Source organism: Martes martes (genome assembly GCF_963455335.1).
Source record: "Martes martes genome assembly, chromosome: 5".
Taxonomy (NCBI): Eukaryota; Metazoa; Chordata; class Mammalia; order Carnivora; family Mustelidae; genus Martes; species Martes martes.
In genome coordinates, this window is record NC_137892.1 from 23,378,728 (window position 1) to 23,387,858 (window position 9,131).

The 9,131-nt window shown below is 51.9% G+C and overlaps 1 protein-coding gene across 1 annotated transcript in view; it reads right to left on the bottom strand.

Annotated features, from left to right (window-relative positions):
* The window catches only part of SEMA6A (semaphorin 6A), a 123,988-nt gene extending 115,144 nt beyond the window's left edge, over positions 1-8,844 (bottom strand). Inside the window, exon 1 of the mRNA XM_080803725.1 lies at positions 8,224-8,844. The gene's annotated coding sequence lies outside the window, so the exon portion shown is untranslated. The remainder of the gene's footprint in view (positions 1-8,223) is intronic.
* Positions 8,845-9,131: the final 287 nt, after the last annotated feature.

Below are 9,131 nucleotides of genomic sequence, written 5' to 3' on the forward strand. Positions count from 1 at the left end.
AACATGGAGGAGGATGGAAGGGATGAGGGAGGGGTGAAAGAGCATCATTTTAGAGATTCTGCTCAATTTTTTTTAATTGGCGTGGATTCTTTGAATTAAACTTTCCACAGATGGCAATGATAGGTTAGTTGGAAACCACCAGAAAGTGCCGAGTTGTGTTCACTGAAAGCCTCAGGTCCACGGGCTGTACGTGGAAACACCTGTCTAGCAATATTTTCAGAGCCACAGTCAGCACACTTGCTGCTAGGAAGACCTTGCCCTTCAGCCTTTGGGGCATGTTAATTGCGGATTTATTTCACTCTCTTGACATCCTCTTTCCACTTACAAAGTTTAAGAGACATTTCTTTTTTTTCTCCTGGATGAAAATAACTGTAATTCTAGGCCAGGGAGGGAGTCTTGTTCCCCCTGGGTGCAAGGAGGAGTCTGTCAGGGAATTGTGGTGATCATACCAATTTATTGCCCCTTCTGCTGTGCCTTTTAGGAGTGAGATTTTTCTCACTGATAAGAACTTGGATGACTATCATTTGAGTCCAATGTCAGGTAATAGGACAGGATACCAGTCAGGAGAGTAAATACCAGCTCTCTTGGGGTCAGCCAACTAACTCTGCTACATTTGGTGGGGAAGGTTAGTGTTTTGCTTCTGCGTGGAGACTCACTGCTCTCCCAAACTGATTTCAGGCTTGGCCAGGGAAGAGTGACCCCGCACGTGGATGGAAGGCCACGACGACGGCCCTCGGGCAGAAGTCCCAGCCACAGCCTCCTGGAGCAGTCAGCCGACAAGCTCCTCTCCTATGACAGGTAGGGAGGGCCCTTGGGGTCAGTTCATCTCGACCCTGAACCAACACGACGGGCTGCTCTCAGATTCTCGGGTGCGTGCAGACTGTGTATTTTATTTTTAGATGTTCGAAGTGAAGGCAGTCCTTTTTTTCCTTCATCCTTTAGGCTCTTATCTAATGTAAAGTCTTGTGTTGCCCACAGTGGTTTTATTGGTATAATGTCTTTTCTTCCATATTCTGGGTGTGAGATGTCAACATCCAAAGTCAGGAAAAGGATCACGGCTCCTCTTCCCATGCCAGTGACTTCTTCACAGGCTTCCCAGGTGAAAACCCCCGTCACCAGGGCCGACCCACAGCGGAAATGTTCATTTCTGGTCCCGAGGTGGCTTCCTTTGTACCCCCTCTGACTGTTACCCTTTCTACTCTCCCCACCAGGGCACTCTCCCGGACTTTTGTCACCCAAATAAAAATAACACCTAATGTTTCACGAGCGAGTATCATGTGCTACGCGTTGGGCTATGAATTTTACAGATGTTACCATATTTACTCTTCCCAACAACCACATTAGCATCCTACTAGCATCTTACGGGTGGAAACTGAGGCAAAGAAGTAACTGGCTCAAAGTCACGCTATTTATAATTGGAAAAAAAAAAAAAAAAAAGGATGTGAATCCCAGTGTGTTGAGTCTGCCTAAGAAGTGTGGTCTCTACATTGTCCCTTTTGCTGCCCACTGCCTTCCCCTTACTGTCCCTCCACACTTGTAAACCTGATGTCGCCAAATCTTAGTGAATTCACCCTTATTACGGCAAGGACCCAAACTCCTCTCCTCCTACCCCTGGTTCACCCTGACACTCTGTCCTCCATTAATGCTTACACTGACATGAATTGTTCTAGGACCCACCTCAGCAAAAACAATGCCCTTACTTTTTCCAATGCCTGGCTGAGTGCCACGCCCGCGACCTTGCCCTCTTTAATGGTCACACTGAAAGCCACTGTTGCTTGAGGCAGTTGGCCTTTCTAATGGACAGGGTTGCTGCTCTCCATGCTCTGTGAAGACTGTGAATTTCCAGTGAATTTGACGATCTTATTTAATTTCATAATGTGGTTTATATGAAAATGTGACATCCACGGAATATAATCTCTCTTTTATGATTTAGAAAACAATGAAGCAAGATCTCTGCTAGGCCCAGGATCTGGGGTGGGAGAAAGGAACCGGCTTCAGATTCTCCCAGGTCTTCAGAGCGCATTTCCTATTTGACCAAATACCTTCACATCTGTGACTTCCTATTATTCTCCCAGCGGTCCTACAAGGTCGGACGCACAGGTTTACTATTCACAGATTTTGTTGAAAATAATGCAGCCTCAGAGAGGTTAAGTGACTTGTCCAAGGTAGTAGAGTCTGGAACTCAGGACATCCAAGTACAGGATCTTCGACTACAGTGACCACAGTACAGGGCGGAAATGTGGGTTCATAAACATGTTGTCCTCTCCTGCCAGAAAGGTGAATTTTAAAAAGGACCATCAGCAAACTCCCAAAAAGCACAGCATTTCTGTGGCCAGTGGTTAGAACGCAGAACAAACGAGGCCAAGGTCAAAAGCTCAAGCCCCATCAGTGCTGGCTGTCTTCCTAGCTCTGTTTCTTGGCAAGTTGCTTTTACCTAACTCAGAATCCCTCCAGCTTCAACCAGGTGTCCCGCAGATGTGTGCTCTCGGCCACAGGAGGGGACTGGGTGAGAGTGTGGGAATGAGCAGGCTCCAATCCATCACCAGGGCTGGGAAAACAACCCGCAGTGAATGCTCCACTAATGGTGCATGAGACAGATCACCTGCCTACGTGGAAGACAGTGTGTCTCCCCCCAACACACACACACACACACACACACACACACACACACACGGAGAAGTGTTTCATTGGATGAAAACATAAGATAGAGAAACAAGGGGCGCCTGGGTGGCTCAGTCAGTTAAGCATCTGCCTTTGGCTCAGGTCATGATCCTGGGGTCCTGGGATCAAGTCCTGCATCAGGCTCCCTGGTCAGGGGGGAGTCTGCTTCTCCCTCGGCTTCTGCCCCCTACTCGTGCTTGCTCTCTCTCTAGTGGTCTCTTTCAAGTAAATAAATAAAGTCTTTTAAAAAAAGTAAGATAGAGTAACAAGAGCAGATAAGAGAGAAAGATGAGATACTTGTAAAAAGATTCGCTCTTTTTTAATTGATGAATCAATTAATTGACTGAACAAATACTTGTTGGGAAGGGCCATTGGCGTGCCAGGCACAGGTGCTGGAAATGAAGCAGTAACACATGCAAAAGTTGTTCCTCATGGCATATGTTCTAGTGGAAGACAGAAGATAAACGGGAACAACGTACAGTCTCTCAGGCGGCAGAAAGTGAGAAGGGGAAAACACTGAGGCAGGCCAGGGGGCTAGGAAGTCTTGGGGGAAAGGGTGGAGTAAATAAGGTGATCAGAAAAGGCTTCATGGTGAGAGTGACATTTGCACAGAGACCTCAAGTGTGTGAGGAGCAAAGCACACAGCTATCTGGGGAAGGAATCATCCCAGGCCATGGAAGGGCAAAGGTGAAGAGCACATGCCAGGCATAGTCACATAACCCTGAAGACGGGGGGGGGGGGGGATTTGAGAGGTGTGGGCAAGGGAGCACAGATGGCGTAGGGCTGCGAAGGCCCATAGGTTGGACTTTGGCATCTGCTGGGCGAAGATGGGAAAGAATCTGAGCCAGGCCTTGATTTAAAAAAAAAAAAAAAAAAAAATCACTTTGGCTGCTGTGTTGAGCATAGACTATAAGGGTCCAAGAGCAAAGCAGTGGGACTAGTTGGGAGGCTGGTACAATAGCCTGGTGGCTCAGCCAGTGTGAGGGCCTCAGAGGTGGAAGAGTTTGGAGAAGGCCGACGTGCTTTGGAAGAGGACTGGGGTAGGCAGCAGCATCTGCCGCTGGGGTGGGTGAGGGCCTGAAGTAAGAGTCAAGGATGACTCCTCTAAGTTTCTACCTGTGAGCAGCTCCAGGGATGGCAATGCCATTTACCAAGATGGAGAAGATCATAAGAAAGCATACTGGGGGAAAGAGGTCCAGAATTGGTGCTCTGAATGTGTTAAGTTTGACGCACCTGTTAGATCCAAGAAGAGCTACCTAACCTGTTTGATGTATTAGTTGAGAGACCCACGAGAGGTCTGGGCTGAAGAGGTTACTTGGGAAACTCTGTATTGAGTCCTGACACTTCTAGGGCACTCTCCATTAGTGTAATGGGAATTACTCTAATCAAAAAGTTTTGCAAGAACTCACCTGCTTCACAGAGCAGGATACCCTTGTGTATATGCACTACTGTAATGGTCCCATGCTGAGAGGTATCCTGTAAGCCCTCTCCCCTTGAGGTTTGTGCGGTATGACATCTTCCTTGCCCATTTCAGAGGGATTAAATGCCTCCCTCCCTCCCCTACCTTACCATATCCCCAGGAGGCCACCAGTGTGGTTGCCAGCAGAGAATAGCTCAGTTGATGAGAAAAGCCTTCACTCTGGAATAGAAACATCTCGGAGACAGCTTGGCTCCAGGGAACCTCAGAAGAGTAGGGGACACTGACACGGGAGGGTGAGCAGGCAGGACGTTGCCAGGCTCCACCTTCCTCTGGAAGTGGGAACACCCAGGGAACACCCACTCTGAGAGGAGGACAATAAATTTTCTAAACCTGGGGCGGGGGAGGCAGAGGGAGAGGCAGGCAATCTCTCTCAGGCTTTATACTGCTGCAAACGGCAGATGCTTAATTAAAGCATTTACAATTAGTTTGGCTTGTTCTGTGATTCTTTTCTGCAAACAAATAAGATGGGAGAATATATTCGCCTTTGGCAATCTAGTTCTAAAAAACTTCTCCCGTGATCACGCTTTTGTCCTGTTCAGAAAAGAGCTGAACCACTATGCACACATAGTAAAATATCTGCCTTACCTCCTTGTTCAAAACAGTATTTTGCCTTCTATTTCCTATGGGAGTGCAATTACCCATTTGCTTTTAAAGCATGAGTATTTATTTTGAATTTAATACAAGTTCTTAATTTGGGTGGCTTATTTTTATTCAATGAAGATAACAGTCTTGTAATTCTTGCTCTCCTTCTGATTCAACATACTAAGAAATGTTATCCGCCTACTCAAGATGCAAATGCTATATTTTTTTAATGATGGGAAAAAGCATTCACTAGACTTGGAAAGAACTCGAGGGCTGTGTGTTTGTGTATGTGTGTCACTGTGTGTGTAAATACAGAGTTGCACTTATTGCCACTTGATCAGAACCACTCACTCGAAGCCACTGTAGAGGGGGAGACAACTGGTCCACTCTTAGTGGAGAAATGGGAATTCTGTGGGCCCGTTTCTTTCATGCATCTATTCAACATTTACTTGGGTTTCTACTCCAGTTCTTAGGAATTTTTAACCTATTGAAATGTAGATGTTTTATCCAATAAGTATATTCTGCAGATGGCTCCTGAGACAATGATTCTTGGGTGGCTGCTGGAATTTGCATATGTGCTTCATATGCATTCTTGAAGACGGTGGCCCATCTCTACAGGGCGATGGCTTGCAACACACACCACTTTCAGAAGACTGTCACCACAGAAAAACCACACACACAGGAGCTAGAGCGCTTGCTTTCTATCAAGCTGAAAAAAGACCTAAGATAAGAAATGAGGTTTTAAACCTGATACTCCATTCTTCTCTGCTTTCGGATTGGTTTGCAAAGTGCCTCATTCAAGAATATCGTAAAACCAGAATCATGGTACAGAGTGGGGGTTACTCAAGAGTCAAATAAAAGTCACCATATAAGCAAGCATGGGTAAACCAAATTCAAATAGTGCAATTATCTTTTAACAGATAGTTTAAGTTAATAGGTGGAGACACCGTTCTGCCACAGTATTTAAGGTTAGGTTAATAATTAACTTTGGGGCCTGGAGTAGTTTAATCAAAGCTTACTATAAATCATAAAACTCCATACAGACTAAACAGTGTATTAAAAAAACACACACGAAATGCTTGCAGTCTTGACCTGTCGTAGCCATTTGGATAAGGTGCAAAAATACGATATTTTCATTCAGAATTGAGCCCAGGCATCTTTACTCCGTGTGAAAAAGCCTAAATAAAGGATGCATGTGTCTGGAACCAGCAGTCTTTCCCCTGCTATCAGAGTGGATTTGATGCCTGAGATGTATGTCTGAAGGAAGACCGACAATTACCAGGATTAGAGAAAGACAAGGCAAAGACACTCGACCTTCCTACCCCGGAAAGACTTAAAAACCAGCACTGGGGGGCATTACATAGCTTTCTTGAGACCTGCTGGCAAAACGCTGCAACTGGGTTAAACATCTTTTCAGATTTGAGTCAGAGAAAGTTGTGCGTACAAGCGTAAGCGTCTGGGTGTGTGTGTGTGTGTGTGTGTGTGCCTTTGCCTGTGTTTTAAACCTTTCATGGATCACAGTCAATAAGTAGCAACTTGATTTCCATCCAGTGTAAGCAGAGAGCGATCCCACCGTGGCCATGACTGGCCACCGCATTTTCAAAGCAGCCACCTCGCTCCCAAGGACCGACTCCAACGGCCACTGGGGCTGCCCGCTGGATGCAGGCTGGAGGCCGCTGCTGGAAGTTCTTTCCTTGGCTGTGAAGACAGCAGTTCCTCCCCCGCTCCAGGAACACCTGGCTCCCTGTTCCGTTCCTCCTTGGAAACCCGCCGCCTGGAAAAATGCGCGTGGCACCGGGGGTGGGGGTGGGAGGCTGGGGATGTTGCACTTAGAATTGGTACCTAGTCCCGGCCTGTGTCCACACGCACCCGTGCGCCAGCCGCTGTCCAGTGGCCGCACCAACATCCCGAATCCTGCCCCTGAACTTCCCTTCCCGCAGCCTCGCCACCGCTTTCTCGACTGGACCAGCAAATGCGGCGCTGAGACCCCAACCCAGCTGACTGCTGGATGGGGGAGCCACTGGCTGTGGACCAGCACCTAACTCCACGCATCCTGGGCGGCCCACCCTCCTCCCTCCGGGTTCGGTTTCCCGTGGGCTGCACAGGCAGAGCCCCAGTCCTGTCGTGCCCGCCGCCCCTGGCTTCCAGAGAAACTTTCCAGAAGCGCCGGGTCGAGTGACCCCGTGCTGGAAAAGGAGGAGGCTTTAGGCGGAGGGGCGGAGGGGTGGCGAGGCGGCAAGGGAACGGGAAAGACGGCGGAATCCTGTTTCCTTTCCCGAAACGCGCAAGTTCGGGGCTGCTCCCTGGCTCCCCCTGTACGGCTCGGGTCGCGGAAGGAGGGAGCGGACCTCAGGATCCTGCTTTGCAGCATATACCACAGTGAGGAGCTGAGGAAAAAAAGCAGAGTATCTGGAGCAGAGACACTTGCCACCCCGGCGGGGTCGTACAGGGAGGGTGGGCACTGTCGGGCTAGCTCCCCAGCGTCCCACTGCCCTCCAGGCAGCTCTCTAGGACCCAGCGAGTAGTTCGGACATCCAGACCCCGTGGCCCGGACAGAGCTCTCGTCCGGGTAGCAAGCACTGGGTCATCTTTTGCAAGTCTTTCCACCCTTCCCCCTCCGGGACAACTCCTTTTAGAGGGACCTCGTAGATTTCGGGGGAGAGCGCAGCGAGGCGGGCTCTGTGCTGGAGGGGGACGCAGCCGCGACAGATGCTGTCCTCGCCCGCCAGAAGGGAGCTGCAGCGGGGGATAGAGGACCCAGGGCGGGGGGCGCCGCGCTACACCGGGAGGAGACCATTCCTGGGCATTCGTTCGAGCAAACAAAGCCCGGAACCCCTGGTGCCAGTGGCCGCGAAAGCGGGGATGTCACCAAGTGGCAGGACGCACGGGTACCAGGGCCATTACAAGTTTCCCGCACTCCACAGAGCCCAGCCCAGACCCCGAGCGGACAACAAAAGATTCTCTTCGCTTTCCCACCGTCTCTGCGGAGCCCCTTCTCCCACCACAGAACCCAAACCTGGTGCTGGGCGAAAACCGCGCTCTTCTACCCAACGTCCTCCAGCCCTCGAGGGCAGAACCCTTTCCCCAGCTTGTGCACCAGGACCCGGCGCTTCTGAGGATCCCACCCTTTCAGGGCCGCTCTGCTCCCTGCTGGCCCGAAAGTGAGGACAAGCCCCGGGTCCTGCACACACATTCCCCAGCTAAGCAGTACCGCGCGGTCGCGGTCCCGGTCCCGGGCGGCGCCGGGCGTGTGCGCAGCGCGGGTGGGGAAGCTCGCAACGCGGAGCTCCGCGGTCTCCCGGGCACAGGGCGGAGAGGAGCGGCGGGCTGGGCTCACCACTGCTCCCCAAGGGCCGGGCAGCGCTCGGGAGGCAGACACCAGACAAAATAAAACGCAGCTACCACAAAGCCGACAGCGAGTGCCGGCCGCGGCCCCGGGACCCGATGCCTGGAGCCGAGCCGCCGGGGAGGTGGGGCGCGCCGGGGCGCCCCTGCCGTACCTTTTCGGTGCATCGACGTGCAGGCGGCCGGGGCTCGGAGCGGGCTGGTACAGCGTGTATCCCATTTAGTAATCCATTATCGAGGAGATCTCTCCGGGCCGCAAGCTGCGCTCTCTCCTTTGCAAGCCTTTGTCATTCCTACATGTGTGCTTGTCTCTTTGGGGGTAACAGTCGCGGCGACTACTTTCTGGGAAGCAAACGCGCCGTGATCATCTCCAATGACAGGCGCAGAAGGGGAGAGGAAAAAAGAAAGAAAGAAAAAAAAAACCAACAAGGAAGGAGTAAATGTTCAAGAAACTCTTCTCCAAATCCAAATTCCACTTGGATTCCACTCCGGTGAGTCCCTTCGGTGGTGTCTGCGCGGATTAACAAGTCATTTCAGGGTGGGGGGTGGGGTGGGGGCTGGGGCAGGGGTCGCGCTGTGGCCCCGCTCTGCGACCGCGAGCACCGCTGCCGCGGGCGTGGCGATGCTGGCCGCTGCCGCCGCTCCTAAGCGGGCATCGCGGGCGGTCGGCCCCGCGGAGAAGCGCCGCTGCTGCGTCCCGAGCGCCTGGGCAGCCGAGTGCGCGGGGAGCGGAGTTGGCTGCAGCCTCACCGGGTGCCGCTCGCTACTCCTCTGTCACCGGAGAGGCCGTGGCTCCCGGGCGGAGCCAAGTCCCGGACTGGATTGCGCAGAGCGGACTCTCCTCCTGCAACCCCGCCTCCTTTGGCTGGCGTCTCCTCCGACCCAGAGGAGGGCTGTGGTGTTTGTGTGTGAATGTGAGCGAGCGTGGCGGAGAGAGGGAGAGCCTACGCAGTGTGGCTGCAGGTGGAGCCTTGCACCGACTGGCCCGCGAGGCTCTTCCGCCGCGACTCCCGGCCCATGCCGCGCTCTGGGTGGAGGTCCCGGTGGGGTTGGCTCGGGTTGG